The 21,614-nt window shown below is 41.6% G+C and overlaps 1 long non-coding RNA gene across 1 annotated transcript in view; it reads right to left on the bottom strand.

Annotated features, from left to right (window-relative positions):
* Positions 1–21,614, bottom strand: part of LOC125637154 (uncharacterized) — a 113,384-nt gene that overhangs the window by 36,674 nt on the left and 55,096 nt on the right. The gene's annotated exons all lie outside the window — the stretch shown is intronic.

The following is a 21,614-nucleotide window of genomic DNA, read 5'->3' as shown; positions in this document are numbered from 1 at the left end:
AGCCCAGCCAGCCTCACAACCCTTTGACACATTCTGGTGACCCATTTTCAGGTTGTGACCCATGGGTGGACCCTAGTTTAAGCAAGATGCTTGCAATGCTGAGAACACTGAAAGTCATGTCAATTAAACCTCCTGCTGAGCAGTGGTAGGACCAGTGGCATTTTTATCTAGTATGGCTGTGGCCTGAGGTCTAACTCCTGGTACTACACAGAAACAAATTACCTGAAAGAAGTCAGGGATGGCCTAGGAGGAGGTAGGGCCCTAGCTCCTCCACTTTGTCACATCGAATGTTCTAGTTCACTCTGAGGATGAAATCTGCACCATGGTAGTAGAGAGAGCAGAGTAAACCTACACATACCCATTGAGCAACCCAGGGAGAGGACATGTCTGCATGTTCCACCACTTTTGAGTCTACCAACTCTAATGGGAAACCTGATTTTAAAAAGAGAGAGTACTGTACCAGAAAGCTGAAGAATCTTTCAAGTCAGTGGTATTTAAGTGTATTTTTAATTATTCCATGTAAGATGTGAAATTAAAGGCCTCTTTCAGAATTTCAGTTCATGCTCTGAAGCTAGAATTTGTAATGGGTCCCTGGGTATTCTAGTTAATTAGGGACCAAAATTTCAAAACATAGCCTTTATAACATAGCCTTTTTATACACACTCTCATTGGTACACACAATAGATTGGGATGGATTCCATTTGCACATATAAAGTAAATGCCAATTCAGTTTCATTGGGTATGTTATGAATGCCAAGGTTAGACCACAAAAATAGAGGCCAAGCTGAAGTCCTACTGAAAAATTGGCTCTCACGAGATCTCTTTGGTCTAGTGTATCAGCTGTAACCAATAACTGAGAAATGTAAAGCTGCTCTGCAAAAAAACAGGATTTATTAAACTAGATTTGCATTGGCTCAAAATAGAGTATTATGTGTGGAAGTAAAAGAGACTCCAAATATATAAAAGGACACCAGCAACAGATCAGCAACAAGCTCCCTTAAAATTCTGTTTCTCTATATTACACACAGACTTGAGATTGCTTTTGAGTTCAGTGCGACTAATTACAGTGCATAAAGTGAGGGCTTGCCTAGATCAACCAGTGGTGCAGGGCAAGCTGGGGTGTAAATCCACAGCACACTAGAGTGCTGCTCACTAACTGTGCATGTGGACCCTGCTACCCCCACATTAAAAGTTCCCCAGTGTCCACTGACCTACTCCCATTTGAAAGCAGATTAGATCAGAGGACAATAGGGAACTTTCAGTGTGCAGCGGGGTCCACACAGAGAGTTAGTGTATATCTATTCCCCAGTTTGCCTACATTAACTGTTCATTTAGACAAGCCCTCAATCGTGGATAAATCTATGCAGGATTAGGGCCATAATTTTTAAGATAGACAACAGTAGTGCAAGCCCCACACATTCACAAATCATGAGCCTGGAAACCCCGCTCCCTCCCAAATCACAAAACTAGCTTAAAAATCATGTTTTTTAAAAAATAGCACATTTTGGAAGCTTTTTATTTAACTTCTAGTTTGTGAGGAGGGTTCATGTTTTCAAGCTTTTTGTAGCCCTCATAGTTGTATGAACTTACTTTTGTTGTTGTTGTCGTCATGAAAGCTGAGATTCTCATGTAACCACATGCCTGAAAGAGCTGGGGCTATAAGAAAAACGCCAAATTCACAAGACTGACACTAACATTGAAAGAGTTGGCAATCCTGAGACTATGCAATACCAATACATAACAAGAGTGTCTATCCTAAAGCATCTGTTGCTTTTCAGCCCTAAGGGAACGGGAATGGATTGTCCTTTCCTTTCTATATCGAAAAAGAAAATCAAAGCTTTATATTTTCCACAGCACATATTTTGTCCCAGGGCTTCAAGAGTATCACTCCTGTTGTGGGTCAACTGACACCCTCTTTCAAATGGGACTTCTAAAACAGCACTTGCTTTTTGTGGCTGAGCTGCCTCTGAGGAGCTGGTAGATCAGATAGATTAATGGCAATAAACTCTCAATCTGTTTTGAGCTGAATGGAATTGTTAGGGTAGCCAGCAAAAATTTGAATTAAGTACATACAGATACTCCTTTAAAAACTGGGAATTTTCCTATCTCCCTGTGCATTTACACTGCATACATCACCATGGAATCTGAGTCTAAATCATAACATCTAGCAGGATCTTGCATGATTTCCCCCGAGATCTGGCAATGGGCTGCAATGCTCTAAGTCCCTTAAAATATCACCATTAGGATTCATTTATTGTGGTACTTTTTCTCTTTACACTCCTCACCAGTTTATTTCTCCAAATAATGAACTAAACCAAAAATAAAAAGTGTTCACTGCTAATCTCCATACTGAATCCTACTGAACTGAAAAGTAACTTGAAACTGGAATTTTTGTGTTACTGGGCAGAGATCTCATCTTGAAAAATATTTCTGTGAACTTGATATTTCAGGTGCTGGAAATATTTTTCACAGCTCTGAATACATATGGGGAGAGACGTGCAAAAATGCCACTGTATGTGCTTGCATTTGCCTCTCAGTTTGCTCCTTAACTACATTTCCAATAATTTATAAAGAAAGCTGGGACTGAATTTTACCAAACTCTTTACTGTTTCCTAAGCCATCAATCTGGGTCTTTCCTGAGAGAGAGAGAGAGTGTGTGTACATAAGAAAAATTAAAAGTGATTGTGAGGTTAAAAACTATTCAGCCAAATTAGCAAAACTTGAAAAGAATATCCTAAGGTGGCAGATTTGATCCTTCCTGTAAACTGAATTCCCCAGGTGCCCCACCCCTTCTCAAATGAAACTTGGGTGCTAATGATTGCAAATAGCTTAGCAGGTGCTGTGAGGTTTTGTGTGTGTGTGTGTGTGTGTGTTTTTAACAAAATTGCTGATGAAGATTTCTTTAGTTCCTAATGACACATTTGTATGTTTGCAGAGACTAACAGTGTTTGAAAATATATCTGCTGATGCCAGTGTAGCTTTGATTGGTCTTGTTTGATTACTATGTGTGATAACCTTGGTGGCACATTATGTGAATTATACCTCATTTCCATAAACTTAATGGGCTTTTCTCTCTCCTCCCCGCCCCAATCTCCTGCAGAAAATGTGAGCATGGGATGGCAATCCATGCCTCTGTAAAATAAAACAGATAGAGCACCACAGTTGCCAACCAAGTGCCAATGGGAGTCTTTCCATTGACTTAAATAGACTTTGGATCAGGCCCCAACAGCTTACATTCATTAGCAATAATCAGCAGCAATTTACATACTCAGAACAGTTGGTTCAGCAATGGCAGATTTCTGCTAAACTAACTGAAAGAACAACTCCTTTATTTTAGGCTTCAGCTAATAGAAATAAATGTTACCGGAACAGATACAACGTTCCAGAGACTCAGAGATGCCTATGCATATAGGAAGAGCCAACACATCACACATCATCATTTTAAACTGAATTGCTAGTCTTTAAGTCAGTTTTATAGAAATTAGAAATGGAAAAGAGCTTTCAGGGTAATTCCCTACAAAAATTTTTGTAGCAATTTGCCTAGTAAAGTTTTAATGGTCTTAAATAATAGTTCCTGGATGTTCTTTGGAAGAATATGCCTCAGCTTCCTACATCTGACTGGTCATCCTAACCATCCTAAATCTGGTTTCATTCTACTAAACTTATTTATACCCCCTTGTACCACACCACACAGTATTTCTCCATCTGTATTGTTTACACTCTCAATATAGTTATACATCCCATTACCAGTCCCTTGAGGAGTCTTGTTCAACAGGTTAGTATGGACCTTGATTTTGAACCAAACCTCACCCTTATCCCTAATTGGGACCCTATCCAACATTTTATCTCCTATGACCACCAACATTCTGACAGGCTGCCTATGGAGTTTGGCCCTAGGACACCTGTACACTTCTAACTGTGTATATATATTGAAGCTTACCCATCTGTTCTGTACCATATTTAGCTGAATGCTAGCTCCCTTCCCTCCCTGCAAAATCTGAATGCAACTGTTCACTGGAGATGAAAAGACAAAGGGTGAAATGTACCATGGGACTAAATAGGTGGGGAAATTCTGAAGTGAGTTTGAACTGTGCAGTTAGCCTACAACCCAGCAGAAGGACCAGAGACTGCTGAACTCTGCCATTAAGACTTCAAAGTGAGTCTGAGTATGTGTTGGAGGACGTACAGAGCTAGGGAATAGATAAAGACGCCAGAAGATGGTTACAAAGAGGAAAGGATTACAGAGAGGAGGAGAAAACATGCTATTGGAGGTCACAGAAGAGGGAAAAATCGAGAGACTGAAAACATGTATTGAAAGCGGGCCAGCTGCATAACAATCTCACTGGAGAAGACAGAAAGGATGAGATAGGATGGAAGGGAGAAAGAAAGGAAAGGTGCAGAATAACATCTGAACTTTTGGATAATTCTATATTCTCTGAAATCTCTGAAACTTGCGTTTCATCCCTCATCAGTTACTCATTAACCTGCATGTCCCTGAGGTTATTGTGTCAAACCAAAGAGTAAAAGAACATGACTTGCACATTATAGTAACAGGTGAACTCAAGTCATTGTGAGAACATATGTGCAAAAGCAACTTTCTCCCCACATGATGAGAATTATATGAAAACTCCCAGGATATTGTGTCCCCACCTGGGTAACTTTAGCTTAGTTAGTGTATGGGGTTAGATGGGAATCAAAGCCAGTGTGAGATATGGATATTTCAAGCAAAAGGAAAACGGAGGCTAGAGATGGTCCCAATATTAGCTAAGAGTAATATCATGAAATTAGCTACTTTTGGGGTTCAGAGTTTACTGGTGAGGTGCCCCCAATTTTCATCAACGTAGTCATTGAATAATGTTCAGACTATGGTTATACATAAACTGTTTGACTTTCGCTGATTGTTTCCCATGGTAAATAAGAATTGCCATGCTGGAACAGTTCCAAAGTCCATCTACTCCAGAATCATGTTCTCTGACGGTGGCCAGCACCAGATGCTTCAGAGAAAGGTGCAAAACCCCTACAATAGGCAGATGTAGGATATTAGTTCCTAATAAAGACTGGCTTACATGTAATGCATAAGGTTTTTTAATCCCTTCCAAAACTCTTTGTTGGCAGTAGTATTATGGTCACCTAAATTTTCTGGTGTTGTTTATACTCCCTGATTGGATGACTGGTTTTTAAAAGGAATATAATGAACAGTGACTAATGCATTTCCTGTACACTTTTTTTGAAAAATACTATTTCTGGCAAAATTATTCCAACTTTTGGGATTTAGGAATGTGTCCATGAATGCCTAGCAGTTGTCTGAATACTCTCAAACAACAGATACATGGCTTCACGACTCATAACAAAACAAACTCAGTGCTTTTATTAGCAAAGATATTGACAAATTAGAGTTATTTAACTATTTACTAGCCTTCGTGGATATAATGGGTAATATTAGTCAAAACATGGTTATTAAACACCCATTGCAGAACTTGTATGCATAAAGGACATTTATTTTGGTAACAAGAACATCGTGAGTTAGAATAGCAAAGACCGGGTTGGGGGGGGAACACAACCAAAAAACGAGGAGTTTTGTTAGGGATATAAAACTTCATTCTCTGGGGCAACCTCTGATTAATGGGGATTAAGAAGATACATCTCCTCTGAGCAGGTTATTCCATCACTGCCTGCAGCAGGGTTTCTTGCATCTTCCTCTGAAGTAGCAGGTACTCTCCAGTGATCTGACCCAGTATGGCAATTCCTATGTTTCTGGCCTGGTCTGAAAGGTGTTTCTAGACCAGAGGTGGGCAAACTACGGCCCGCGGGACTGTCCTGCCAAGCCCCTGAGCTCCTGGCCCGGAAGGCTTGCCCCCGTCCCCTCCCCCACTGTTCCCCTTCCCCCACAGCCACGCTGCTGCGTGGGCAGCGAGCTCCTGCCGCTCTGAGCGGCATGGTAAGGGGGTGGTGGCAGTGCACGGCGGTGAGAGGATTGTGTAGGGAGTCCTGGGGGGCTGTCAGGGGACAGGGAGCGGTTGGATGGGGCAGAGGTTCTGGGGTCGGGGAACAGGGGGGTTGGATAGGGTGTGGGAGTCCCAGGGGGCCTGTCAGGGGGTGGGGGTGTGGATAGGTCGCGGCAGTCAGGGGACAGGGAGCAGGGGCGGTTGGACAGGGGCTGGGATCCCGGGGCGGGTGGTTTGGGGCGGGGGCTCCCAGGAGGGGGCAGTCAGGGGACAAGGAGAAGGGGGGGTTGGATGGGTTGGGAGTTCTGAGGGGGATAGTCAGGGGGCGGAAAGTGGGAGGGGTTAAATAGGGGGCAGGGGCGGGGGCCAGGCTGTTTGGGAGGCACAGCCTTCCCTACCCAGCCCTCCATACAGTTTCACACCCCGATGTGGCCCTCGGGCCAAATATTTTGCCCATCCCTGATCTAGACTAAGGTTACTTGGATAATGTATTTCATTTTAAATAGATGTTGATCTAATTTCTCAATAATCATTTTAGGATGATGTTCTGTTCAATTGTATCAGCCTGTTGATTCTCACTAGAGCATGAGACACTGTACAACAGATATTGATCTGTGGTTGCCTTTTCGCTCGTCAGTTTATGGAATCAGACAGCTGGTTATTCAAAGCCAGTGCAGATCATCAGAAATGATAGACTGCTTGTTTCCAGAGCACACGAGTGTGCATTATTCTACTGGAAGTTTAATTCTACTACAATAAGGCTTACAACCTTTGTCCTCAGACACAGACTGTGTATCTAACAATGTACTGAGACACCCAAAAATCCATTTTTGAGACTATTTCAACAGATTTTTTTAAAATCTATATCCTGGTAGTCCAAAAAGATGAAGATTCAAATATTTATGAGAACTCTGGCAGAAAAACTTCAGAATCAAAATGCATCTGTCACAGGACTGATTCATTGACTCCACCTCAACAGCTGCTTGGGGAAAGACTAGAAACCAAAACGGGGTAAGGCAAGGACCCAAAGAGGGGGAAGGGAAAAGTATATCTGTTTGGGTTGTAAGGTTGGGGTTGGTTTTTTTTTTGCTTAAGATAACTTCTTGGGTCTACCCTGAGGCCCACCATGGAAATAGGGAAAAATAAAACCAGAGTGCAAAGAAAAATCCTCGGGTGTCGGATTGATTTACTCAAGCTCCCCTCCCCCACCATCTGAGGAAGAAACACTGAGGTTGACCAGGTGAAGGAGGTGCACTTCCTCAATACATAGTGGGCTAGAGTCATACATAGTTCATAAAATCAATCAGAATTCTTAAGTTGTACATAGATTCACCAAACCATCACACACTAAATATCCACAAGTGTCTACTACACCACTAATGCCTGACACAAAATGCTCTCATACCCAGAGGTCTGTAAAGGTAGGGGAAATGGTATTTGCAGTTCAGAGATCAAGCAATGGTTGTTTATATAGGTTAGAGCATACTTCTGTTGTCAGGTTTGCTGAAATCCACTGAGATTGCCTCTCTTCCCTCTCATTGCTCTTGTCTCCCCAAACCCCTTCTCCTCCTTGTCCCTCATCACTCACCTTGAAGGCTCCTGCCTCCTTTTCATCTTTAACCCTCTCCGTACCCTAGTAATCCCATCCCTTCTCACCTCCTTACTTTCATTACCCACTACTCACCCCCCCCCAACACACACCCCCCCTTCCTTCTCAATCTCTCATTGTCCTCTTGTTTCTCCTCTGTTCAATATACGCATGCCCTGGTCTCTCCTACCCTCGAAAAATAATTCCTGGCTCCCACCTCCTTTTCCAACTGCTGCCTCATCTCTCTCCTTTATCTCTAAAATCCTTAACTGTGCAGCAATATACAACCGATGCACTGATTTGTTCTCCTCCATTTCCATCTTGGATCATTTCCAATCTGGCTTCGAGATTTCCACTCTTCTGAAACCCACTTTCACTGGGTCACTAATGAAACATCTATATCTAAAACCTGCTACTTCTTCCTTCTTAGCATCTTCAAGATCAGTCCTTTTCTCTCCATCGACATCCAAATCTCTAATTCAGGCCCTGGTTTTATCCTGCCTAGATTACTACAACATTCTCCCAACCACACATACATTGACCCTCCTCAGCCCATACAAAAGGCTATTGCTAAACTCACCTTGCTGGCTTGTCAGTTTGATTGCAGTTCCCCTCTTTGAATTCTTCCATTGGTTTCCCATCCACTATCATATACAATTTAAGCTCCTTATTACTACCTTCAAAACTCCAAGTCACTCTGACCCTCGCTCATTATCCTCCTTGGTCAAGTTTCATTTTACCCCCAGCTTCCACTGCTCCCAGCCTTGCCCACCCTTTTGTCCAATTCTCACACAGTCACCTCTATATCTTATTCCATGCTGCCCCCTAAGCACCGTACAAGCTTCCTGAGTTCATCCACAAGGCCCCACTTCTGCCAGGCTGCTTGTAGTGAATCAAGCAGACCTGTGTATAAATTGCCTAATATTATTCTCCTTCCCCTGATCTCTGCCTGGCTTGTCCTTAGATTGCTAGTGCCTTGGAGCAGGGACCATCCTTCTTAAGTGTTTGGAAAGTGCCGAGCGCTTTCGGTCAATCCCACATTTAGTCCAGAAGTGCTTGTTCATATATGGGGAATCTGCAGTTATGGCAACAGGCATGATCAGCATTAGCTGGGTCATAGCTGTCATGTCTGTACCTCCCTCCAAGAGGTGCTTTCATTAGGACAAAGACCACCACTGAAATGTCCACCTGCATGTCAAAGATACTCTGCCTGATTCCTGAAACAGGAGTGAAACCACGAGCACAAATTCTTTCACCAGTGCTAGATCCATGTTGCTGACTCCAGTTGAAGGGAGTGCAAAAACTCAAAAATGGCTCAGCTGGATGTGTTGGTGAGCTAAGACAACTTCCCATCAAGTGCCACAGGATGGACAGGCAAGTTCTCCCACAACACGCCATGAACCAAGTCCTAGAGCAGCTACCAGCTAGCAAGGACACTAAGAATCCTGGGATACATCCCCAGAACCAGTAACATCTGACTCAGATGTGTCTAGTCAATATGGACATGTCAGCATGGGTATGAGGCTCGCATAGCAATGCAATGAGGATGCTCAAGGATGAGCTTAGAAAGAACACATCGGCAGGTGTGGATCCCACAGATCCAGGTTTACTATGCAGCGCAGGCATACCATGAGAGTTAAAAATGTAATCAAGGAAGGATAGCTTAGGGTTATTCTGTCTGAATAGCTACAATCCAAAAGTAACTAGATTTCTCTGAAATGTCAGGGTCATCTCCTGAACATTTTCATGTTTCTTTTTGTATTTCTGCCACAGTATTTGTACTTTTATATTATCAATGAGCTACTATACTGAATTTATCACTAGTAATAAACAAAACTGATTACACTATTTTTTAAAGCTCAAGACAGATTGGCAGCATTTAATTTTTAATAGAAAAAAGCTTATTTAGGTAAAAGCAATGTTATCAAGATGTCTGTAAGTAATCTATTTGTCAGCAGAACAATATCCGCTAACACAAGATAGAAACGGATTAGAAATGTATCTGCTACTATAGCTCTTACCCAGCTGAAGACAGATTTTGTACTTTGGTTATAATGGATAACTACATAGAATAAATGCTTTTCTTACATGCTCTTTGGATTGATCTATTACCAGATTTAATTGGGATTTTCAGTTCTTATCTAAGAGGCAGACATCTTGCTGATCTTTACCTTATCCTTGCATGCTGTCTATTTTCAGTTATTGAAAAGAAACACAAAAATCATACAGGTATGTAGTGAACAAGGTTTAATTAATCTCCATAGGTAAGTAACTTTAGTAGGCAAACTATCCTAAAGAAGGTACTGGACAAAATACAATTCACATGCTTATAACTTCTCTTGTGATACAATATGCTGTTTATGCTGCATCACTATGAAGAGATAATTAGCAGAATTACAATGGTAGCCTTCCTTGTGCTTTTTAAACACTTTCATGCATGTATATTTTTATATTCAGGTTTAATAACCAAACCAGACCTGCCACTAGCAGGCAATCTACCTATTACTGTGGCATACATGCCCATTACAACAAATCACATTTTCTTTCTGTAGTCTGAGGCCAGGTAGCATAGTATTTCCCTCCACCATCTACTATGTAATAGAAGATCACATAAAAAACTCTTACTACTGTTTTGTTTCAGGTGGATACTGTTAAATAAAATAAGTTAAAACCACACTTCTATACATTATTTAACAGCATGCTAAGACCTTTATGTAAAAAAAAATCACTAGAAAATATCTTGAACAAAAAGACTAATTTGGTTCCTCAGTGGCTTGGCCTTTCCTTCAGTAAATTTGTTTTCAGATAAACTTTAAACAAAGGACACCCCTATACCCCCAAAAACCCCAAACCTCGTAGAGATGGAAATATCTTTCTTAATTAGGCACTAAGGTGAAAAATTTCAAAGCTGGGAGCCTAGTTAGGCTTCTAAATCTACACTTAAGCATCTTAATATAAAGTTATTGGAGCTGTGGTGCTCAGCGCCTCTAGAGATCAGGCCATGTCTATTTAGGTGCCTAAATACGAATTTAGGAGCCTAACCTGCTTTCAGAATTTGGATTACTTTTTTAGTTATATATTAGTTTATTTTTAGAAGAAGTCTCCTCTCTTTCTAGATGCCTATCTTAGCAAATAATATTTTCTCTCAGGATGTTCTTCATTATCTACCTCAAAAGTCTTTTTTTTCTAACATAACCAGCTGACCACTGCTGGTTTTGATTTCCATGTCTTCCAGAGAGCTGGAAAGCCTTCATTCTCTATCTAATCAAAGTCAATTTCAAGTAAGATATGACTATTGGTACATGTCAGTAAAATAAAAAAGTATGCATATAATCAAATCCATCCTAACATTAAAATTGACATTAAGACAATATTTAACTTGTACAAAACTCTCACAGGATAACATATTAAAATGAAACAGGATTGTTCCAGCCAATCAGAGTGCTTGGAACCTTAATTTGCCCCTTTGTTCAAAATGCATTATAACATAGTTTTTAATTCCATGACTACATACTGGTTTTTCCACAGGAGCCCTGCCTCACTGAGTTCACTAATTGGATGCATACGGGGACAAAATCAAGGTTTCATGTACAACTGTAAATCTGACATTTTGTAATTTTCCAAGTGCTTGACTTTGCAACCTAAATAACATACTTTTAACTTAATTTTTGTGTGTAATTATACAGAGAGAGCCACAGGTACACCCCGCACAGTAAAAATTAAGACACACACAAAGATCTATTTCTTTATAAATCCATCTAGAGGATTCTTTTTGGCTACGTGAGGTCTGATGCTACAATGAATCTTTCTTCTAACAAACAGCATTATAGAAATTTCCATAGTGGGCGATAACAGTGATCTCTCTAGTCAAGTATCCTGGACCTCTAAAACTTGGGAATCTTTTTTTTTTTTTTTTTCTGACGTGTGCATATGTTTCTGTTTTGGTGTTTTTAATTATGTAGCCTGCAGTCCATTGGTATGGCTGCAGCCCAGACTCCTGCTCCCAGAGTTGGCAAAGCAGAGCTAGTTCTGGAACTCAGCTATGAAAATATCCTCTCACCCCCGTTAGCAGGGGAGGACCTTTGACTGGACACAAGGAATGAAAGAAGACCAAAATGCACTGTGAGGGACAGGGGGAAAGAAGAGCATGTGCCCCCTTTATCTCCCCCTTTTTGTTCTCTGCTAGGCCTCTGCAAAGAGGGATGGGGCCAACTGACTGGCTGCTGTGTGTCACCCACCTCTCCTCCCCTGCCCCCATTGCCTATTCCAAAGCCTCTTATTCTCTGGTCAGCTGCAAGGGAGCAGTTGCTATACAGCCATGCCTGGAACAAGAAAACCCATGGGCATGCTGGAAGAATCATGGGAACAAAACCATCCCATGGATTCTTTTGGGTTCCCAGCTCCAGGATTCCAGGACAAGGAAGAATCAAGGTGACTTCTGCCTCCAGGAGATACAACACATGGAGGGAAGGGAGGAGCTCTGGGACCCCCTTCCTTCTTGTGGGGGTACACACCAGTGAAGGGGTCACATCTCAGTTCCCCAACCTGGAGGAACTGCCCACTCAAGGAGCATGAGCCCTGCTTGGGCAGGAGGCAGCTTTCTTCCAGAGCCATGAAAATTTCAACCAGACACAGAGGGGCGCTGCTGCTCAATTTTAATCTCACATTGCTTGTAGATAGCAATACAAGGTATTCTAGCCACTGGGTACTTTCATGAGATCACCTGATATGCCGGGGTATCAGATAGTCTCTGTCTCACACAGATTTCAGGTCTTTCTGCGTGCTACTGGAGGAGGACCACCCAACACATCTCCTTCCCCCTGCACAGAGCATCCACATGTGGATAGTGCAGGAGTTTCATTTTCTTTCAGTACTAGGCACAGTGAATGGATGGACATCACACTAAGGGCTCTCTCAGTGGACAATGCAGCATTACCAAAATAGGAAGCACACTTATTCTATGAAAACAGCATGCTTCTGTTACTCAGAGCTGCAGTTTAGAGCTTTTTAAAGTGACATTTTCTAGATCCCAGTTCTTGCCGTAGTGTATACATCCTCCACAACTTATCCCTACCAGCTCAGTTTGAGGAAGGAGACAACGAGTTCAGATTCTTCTTGAATGAGCAGGAAACAACAACAACAAAAAATATATCCACGCCATATAGGCCTATTTTTTGGGCCCAGTGAATTCAGGTGGACAAGAAGCAAGCTAGTCACCCCAAAAAATTGCAGGAGGGGCAGAAGTTCATTTAGCCCACCCCTAAAAGGCTTGTAAAATAAGAGAGTGCAGAACATGTTGATGTTTTGGTGGGGAGATGTGTGGATAGAGAGAGATGAGTAGGTATCTACTGCACTGGCAGCACACCCAGGTGCCCATTGTACAAGCAGTTAATGGCATTATGAAGGGATGTGAGAATAGCCAGAGGCCCATTTTTCAAAGCAGCTTCCTGAGCTGTCAGTGCAGGGCCACAATTTAGTGTGCACACACGCACTTAAGCACACAAAATAGTTAACTGCCTACTTAAGCACCCATTTCCACTTGCAAACGTGGGATTCACACACACACCATCTAATCAGCCATTTCTGAAAACAGGGTTCCATAGCCAAACTATTCATATTAATCATGCACTTGTCATACATTTAGTCGGTTGGTTTCCACGGTTATTTGTAAATCTGAATACTTTTAAAGCTAATACATATTAAAACAGAAAATGTTAAGGGTGGTGAGCAGAGCGTCTGAGCTGATCCTTTTAGTTCTAAAAAATGCCAACATAAATATGCATCCTACGAGCAAAATTTTCTGTCTATGCTTGTCAATGATCCACAAACTCCATGAGGAATGTTATGACAGCTTGTGAACATTCCTATGCAGAACTTTCTGCATTTTTTGGTAGACTCATCTTTTTCATTCCCTCCATGAAAGAACATACAAGGTTTTGTCACTCATATTCTACAGCTCTAACACACCAATCTTCTTTACCACACTAAAGGCTTGTCCACATGTGGCATCCTACCAGAACAACTCCATTAAACCAAAACAAGGTACTTTTATTCCAGAGTGAGAGTGTCCACAAATGGAGATTATTCAGGAAGAACTACCACACTTTAAATTCATGCCCTACCTTAATATGTATTAGCTTTAAAATACAGACAAGCCCCGAGTTAATCATTGTAAACACAATCTAGATTCTATACAATGTAATCAACATATTAGGACACAAATACCCTTAATCTATAGGCTAACTATAAATCTTCATGTTTTGTCTTAATGCAAATAAACAGTTTAAAGTTAGAAATGCAGGAATTGCAACACCTGATCAGGCCAGTGCCATCTAATCCAGTATCATTTCCAAAAGTGGCCAGTCAGACATTTGAGAGGAAGGTGCAAAAATCCCCTTAAAGGATCATTTTGGAACAACATGCCCATAAGATAAATTTCTCCCTCTTCCTGTCCATTAGTGGCTGGTTTAGGGACTGAAACATATGAATTTATATATCTCTTACTCTTTTTATCCTATCTATCATAATTAACTGTGCATGTTTTTTCATTACCCATATAACTGTTTAATCCTTTTATAACTCCTGCTTAACTGTTGGTCTCACTGATGTGTTATGGCAGTGCATTCCACATACAAATTAAACATTACTTTAAAGCATTTCCTTTTATCAGTTGTAAATTTATTCCCTTTCAATTTCATAGGACTTTCCCTTGTTTAAGAGAAAGTGCAAATAGATGCAGCTATAAGACGACCATGCACCTTTTTCGTCCTTTGAACATATAATCAACTAAATGAATGATGAAATTTTAAATGACACACACTGAAGGAGACGCTTTTGTGACAGAAGAAATTGATAATAACAGAGATTAGAAAAAGACCATTTGAAGGTTGCCACCTGTTATGCATTTTGTGGAATCTTTATGCTGTTACTGACTGAGGCTGACGTGTTTTTCTTGAAAAATAATCTTGGACAGATGAGATGTTATCATAACATTGTGTCATGAAATGATTACATTTTTTCATGTCGTCATATTGCTCAGCAAGGTCATTGACATGGTGATACGTATTAACTTGTTCTTTTAGTGAAACTGGAAAAGAAGCCTAGTAAACCTTGACTTCCTGAGAAGTAGATGAATAAGAGCAAACTCTGAGGATATATTAAGCTACATCTTCAAAGTACTCTAGCTTTAATGATTTTCCTACAGATCACTAGGCTGGCCAGCAGCAAGCGACTGGCCGTCTCAGTTGGTTTTCCAGTAGTGGTTTGGCATTTTTATCACAGTATGCTTAGTCAGCTAGATCAGCACACGTTGGATGTTCTGAGCTGCTTAAGCCCTGGAAGGTCATGGATTTTTGCTCCACACTGGGCTGGCTTATCCAGAGGAAAGGTCAGCCTTCCATATATTCTGAAAAGCTGTGCAGCAGGGAGCTCTGCAACTGTTCAGGTCAGCAAAGCTCATAAATGAGCTCTCTGCTTTCTAATTTCAATCTGTCCGTATCTCCGGGGGCTTCACAATGCTCAAAAGTTATGGGTTTAGTTACCCCTGGCTTGCACATGGGTGAGAAATTCCCTCAGTCTAGTCCATATGACATGAATTAAAACAAAACACACCCAAAATTGATTTTGTCTTGCCCACTCTACAATTGCTATTTTGCTGGGGACAGTGGTTGGGGTCATGCTCCCTATTTAAGGTGACAGTGGAATTTTTAGGCTGCATTCTAGTTTGTTCTTCTCCAAAACAAAACTGTTAAGCAGCAAAACCATGGCTTCTCCAATATTAAAATTCAGGTAGGCAAGCAAGAACACAAGGCTACAATGGAACTTTAGAATTCCCATGCCATTTCTTTAAACCCAGTGTCCAAACAATTTGACTGAGCTAGATGGAGTCATAGTCTTCACTCCTAGGGAAGGGCTAACTTCCACATGTCTAACACTAGTTCTGCAGCCAGTAGAGGAGGTTATCTTTCGTATCATAATAATCAGGATCAGCAGCCATCTACCAGCAGTCCTGGAAGCTCCTTTTGCACACTATGTAGAGACAAAAGCAGGGGTTGGCACCACCATGTTGTGCAATGGATACTTGACAAAATTGCCATACTTACTAATGGACATTGTGGGGGGTTATGTCATTCAGTCATTCAATTTTTTGAAAACTTACAATGGACCTCAACATTTTTACCACGGACACTTGTGTCTGTGTACAGACATGTTGCTGATCCCTGGACAAAAACCCAAGTGAATTAGGCACCTAAATAGCTTTGCGAATCTGGACCAAACCTATTAGTGAATAGCTCCACATCTACATTAGAGAAAAGACTGGATGAGGTTCTTATTTTTTGCTATAGTTTTTAGGAATTTTCTGTAGCTGGACAAAGATAGTGAACATTGCTCATGACTAAAAGTGCAGAAATTGCTTCTTTGACTAAATAAAACGCATATTCTCCAGACCACTCTTTTCTCTTTCAGCTGCTTGGGTCTAAAAACTGAGAAATCTTGGGTGAACCTCAAAATGTTTTTATGCCATCAATCACCCAAAAATGTGGATGCTCATTCACACCTTACGAAATGAAACAATGTGTATTACAGAAAGGGCAATTTATGGAAGCAGATGGTGAACAGAACAAGTACTATGTCTTTATGTTGTGCTACTACTCATCCTGTCATAAACAGTGCAAGTTATTTATATATATATTACTGAGCACTGATCTGAAGTGAAGATATTTGGTATCTGGAAAAACATCTCATGGTATCACCCACTGAAATGAATGGGACATTCATGAGACATCCATGTCTTCTAGCCCCAGGAGACCCTGCTACTTTTCCAGTGGTCCTCAATCTATGAGTACCAGAAAGGACAGAAATACAAGCTTCTTAACTTAAGTCAGAAAGCAGATAAATGCCATGACAGCAAAATAAGATGACAAAGTTGGCAAGTATAATACTTTTTAGAAGACTTCAGAAAAGCTAAGATGACATTTTTGACATTTCAGCTAGCAATACTTAGCAGAATTTTTTCTATCGTCCCCCTTACTATCCAGCTTTATCATGTGTGAAATGATCTGTACAGTTCATCCTCGTTTTATAATTTAGTTTGAGTGGCTTATGTATTGTTTATTTCTTCTTTTAGCATTTAATTTCTGAAGTAAATGCTCGCAAAATATGCGTCCCCTGGCAAGGATTTCATATCTATGGTTTTCAGTGGTTCAAATACAACACAATGTTTTCAGGTTCTCTGAGGAGCTTGGTGGGGTTTTTTTTAATGTTAGTCTCATCTTTTTAATTCCCTTCATGAAAGGAAACTAAGTTTTGTCATCTGATCTTCTGTTGTTCTAATGCAGCATGCAGAGCTGAGATATATGAAATATTCTAAATCTGTAATTCAAAACACAATGTAGACTCCAGAAAATCCAATCAAGCTACATGGGATGGAAAGAACCTTAATTTACAGTCAAAATATGCTCATGGCCTTGTCTTGATGCACATACAGTAGAGTCTGCAGTTAAAGGAAAGCCATTTATTTTCCTCCTTTCATCATTTGTACCTGTTCATTTTATTGTCAGCTGTTTACATGACATTCTGTGCAAGATGTCTTGGTGATAATAGAAACTGGTGCAATTTGGTTTAATGGTTAGAACCATGGGCTTCAGGCTCAGCTGCATACACAGTAGAAGTAGCAAGAGGCTGTGAATATTTTTGAAATGTATTGGGACTGAAAAAATGCAAGTACCATGGAAAAAGGAAATTATCTATACAGGTACTGTAGTTAGAAAGAATCTAATCAACATAGCTTCTAGAAACAAATGTTTGTCCAGAACACTCTGAGAATAAATTACACCAGTACATCTTTTGAACAATCTTATGTTAAAGATGCATTTACTAGTCTAGGCAACAGGAAGTTGACTGGCAGTCCCAGCTACTCAGTTTCAGTACTACTTTTACTTATTATAAATATGTACATAGAGAAGAGATGCACATTCTGTGTAGTATATTGGAGTGCGGGAAGGGGTTATTCACAGAATGATCTGGAATATATCTATTCCAGTACCTGGGTTCTGTGAGAAAGTGTAAAACATGTTGCAATCTGTGTGTTGGGGGGTCAATGTCATGGGCAGCATATTTACTATGCCTGGCAGAACTGCATTTCAGGAAGTGTCAGGACGACAGAGAGATTTTCAGAGGCACAAAGGGCAGTTTGGCACTCAGCTCCCATTGGGCAACTCACTTCCATTTATCCCTTTGAAAATCTCCTCCTACCTAACTAGCACCGCTGCTTCTGCTAGACTCCTCAGAAAAGATGCTCTCATAAGCCCACCTTCTGCACAGGCAGCAAAGCTGGCCTGCATGAGGGAAGTGCAGGCTGCACCTTGTCAAAGGATTAGTGTGGTGACCATGTTCTCCCTGCATCCCTGCAGCTGCTGTGTTTGGGAAGAATGCCTCCAGGAGCTCCTGTTGAGGTAGTGCACAGTCCCTTCAGGTAGTCCCATCTCCCTATTGGTCACCAGGTGGAAGAGCATGGGTTAGAAAGTAGCTGCTCCTTCCAGCAGGTAACTATAAATCTCTTGTATACCCAGGCAGGGCACAAGAGCAGGCACAGTGCTTGGAGGACATTGGCACCAGTACTATAACATACATCCGTGGCTAAATTCATGTTGCTTCAGAAACCTTAATCTGGAATTTCAGTAGGTGACTTCACAACCCTAACATGGCAGGAATACTAGGGTTTTTTTTTTCTTATATCTGCTCTGAAAAATAAAGTAATGCTAATTGTAATAACAATATCTGAGGTATTACACTGAGGTAATATACAGATAATCATTTCCAAGGTAAAAGTAGATTTACTTTCTCACTAGCAGCAGCTTCTGTGCAAAAATACTTTTACTGTGAAAATGAGCAGTTTTGCTGTGGCTTAGAGGGAGAATAAAAATGCAGAAAAACCCTTACTTGGTTAGATAAATGAATGAGGCGTTCTTGTGGCACCTTAGAGACTAACAAATTTATTTGAGCATAAGCTTTCATGGGCTAAAACCCACTTCATCGGATGCATGCAGTAGAAAATAAGGTAGGAAGATATATACACACAGAACATGAAAAAAATGGGTGTTGCCATACCAACTGTAATGAGACTAATTAAGTAAGATGGGCTATTATCAGCAGGAGAAAAAAATGTTTGTAGTGATAATCAGGATGGCCCATTTCAAACAGTTGACAAGAAGGTGTGAGTAACAATAGGCGGAAAATTAGCATGGGGAAATAGTTTTTACTTTGTGCAATGACCCATCCACTCTCAGTCCTTATTCAAGCCTAATTTAATGGTGTCCAGTTTGCAAATTAATTCCAATTCTGCAGTTTCTCGTTGGAGTCTGTTTTTGAAGTTTTCTTTGTTGGAGAATTGCGACTTTTAGGTCTGAATTTGAGTGACCAGGGAGTTTGAAGTGTTCTCCAACTAGTTTTTGAATGTTATAATTCTTGATATCTGATTTGTGTCCATTTATTTTTGTGTATAGAGATTGTCCAGTTTGGCCAATGTACATGGCAGAGGGGCATTGCTGGCACATGATGGCATATATCACATAAGGCATTTACTGCCACATCTGCACATTGTGTGGTGCGGTAGTGGAGGAAAGGGAGGGAATTAACAGCCCTACATTTTCTATATCAATGACTTCTACTGGCACCTAGCTGGCTTACTGTAGCTCCACTGATGAAGAAAATGGTCAGAAGAAAGAATTCAAACTTCCCATAAGAAAGATTTAGAAAATCCAACAAACTACATTTTAATCTTTTTCTAAAATTAATTTTTGTCTGTTGTGACAGCAGAATCTTTCCTCCTGACATGACAATGAAACGATGACACAAACATGCTAAACATGTGGATACCAAAGGGGTTACTTAGCAACAATGGTCAGCAAACAGCTATGAGGGTTTTGTTTCCTTCCTCTGTCTGGTACTTTCATATTGCTCCCTGCTTATAATGGGCATAACAATTTTGTGCTTAATCAGCTCTCTGCTCTAGTGACAAATGCAGAAAATGTGATAGAAATAGAACGCCAGATCTTGGCCTCTGCTTTGACTGAGCCAAGCACCCAATATGGTAAAGTCTATGACTGGTGGGATTCTAGCTATTATCACAAGGGATGTGGCCAGGAGAAAGGGATGTGGGACAGTAAGTGTAAATTAGAGCAGCATACTCTAACTTATGCCAGGGACTGGTCTGATATCAGGATGACCCCTGGACGGGGAGGGTGGAACAGGGAGTGTGTAAAGGCGGCTTCAAGTGCAGCTCATGATCTGGACTACACTATTTGGGAGATGGAAGGGGAAGAGGGTCCCACTCTGTGTGAGTGAAAATGTACCCTAGAGCAGAAGCGGGCAAACCCACGGGACCTTCCTGCCCAGCCCCTGAGCTCCTGGCCCCTCCCCTGCTGTTCCCCCTCCCCCGCAGCCGCAGCTCACTGTGCCACCAGGGCAATGCTCTGGGCAGCGGGGCTGCAGAGCTGCGGCCTGACCCGGTGCTCTGTGCTGCGTGGTACGGCTGCCTGTCCTGGCCGCCAGCCACCGGTGCTCCAGGCAGTGCGGTAAGGGGGCAGGGAGCGGGGGGGTTGGATAGAGGGCAAGGGAGTTCAGGGGGTGGTCAGGGGCCAGGGCTGTGGATAGGGGTCGGTGCAGTCAGAGGGCGGGGAACAGGGGGGTTGAATGGGAGCAGGGGTCCTGGGGGGGCAGTCAGGAAGGAGAGGAGGGGTTGGATGGGGCGGCGGGGAGCAGTCAGGGGACAAGGAGTAGGGGGCGTGGATAGGGCAGGGGTCCCGGGGGAGAAGTCAGGAAGGAGAGGGGAGGTTGGATGGGGCAGGGGGTCCAGGGGAACAGTCAGGAAAGAGAGGGGGGTTGGATGGGGCAGCAAGGGGCAGTCAGGGGCCCTAATGTAAGAGCTGCTTAAACTCATGCCCGAGAGCTCTGTTTCTTGTCAAGACAAATAAGACATTTTTAAAGAAAGGTTTACTTTTGTGAGCTTGTGAAGAGAGCACAAGCTTTCTCTCATTTAAACCTGCAATATATCTGCTTTGGTGTTTGTGTGAGGCTTCCATACAGTGATAATACTGGCAGTTATTATGGTGAAAAAAAATCCTGTGAAAGTACTTCATAGGCTAAAGTTCTGCAGCAACTCTGTCAACTATGACTCACTCTCTTTTGCTATATCCATCTCCTTACTGAGGATACTAACAATGTCCATAACTTCTTAGAATTTGTCCATAACAATAACTAAAATTTCTTGCACTATGACCATTGAAAACTTGACTTTTTTTTTAAGTGGTGAAGAGCCCTAGGCTTCAGAACACAAGCATCCCCCGACCACATCTGACACAGAACCAAATTCTCAGGTTTTCTCAACCCCCTTCTTTATTATTTCTTTCATTTTCTAATATACAAAAAAAAGCACACACATCCCCCACATTGTAGGCACTTTTGACATAAAATGTAAGAACAGATGATAAAATGCAAATAAACCCTGCAGCTAATACACCACAACCCCAACAACACAGAGCCCCAACAAGACTCCCCTCTCCCACAAAAATTGGCTCCCATCAAATCACACTCTCCTCAAAAGCTTGAGCAAATACATAAATCTTCTAACGTGCCCTGAAGTTTAAACTCAGGCTACTATGGGCTGAAGAGGGTAGTAGGCTCCAAAGCTTAGGGCCCTCAGAAAAAGTTCTTGCACCAGCAGATCCATCTTGAGTATTTCCGCTGATTGTAACTTGGCAATATGGCTATTCTTCTAAACCATTTTGTTCTATAGGAAGCCCTACTTCCAACAAGCAGAAAGAGACGCTTGCCTTTTTCAAAGAGCACCATCAGTGCCACTCTAAGTTGGCCAATGTGCAATGGTGAGCCTACCGGGTACTTGACACAACCCAAATGCGCCACCTCTGAAGTATATACAAACTCCTCAGGTTCTGGGCACAACAATTAGTTTAACCCACTCCGTTATCTTCAAAGCACAATGCTTTGTCATTATCCAAAATGAAAGTGCCAACTAATCAGTAATTAGTGACAACTAGAGTTATTTCAAATGAACAGTCAGA

Source organism: Caretta caretta, chromosome 5 (assembly GCF_965140235.1).
Source record: "Caretta caretta isolate rCarCar2 chromosome 5, rCarCar1.hap1, whole genome shotgun sequence".
NCBI classification, from domain to species: domain Eukaryota; kingdom Metazoa; phylum Chordata; order Testudines; family Cheloniidae; genus Caretta; species Caretta caretta.
This window is presented reverse-complemented; position numbering and strand designations above follow the sequence as displayed.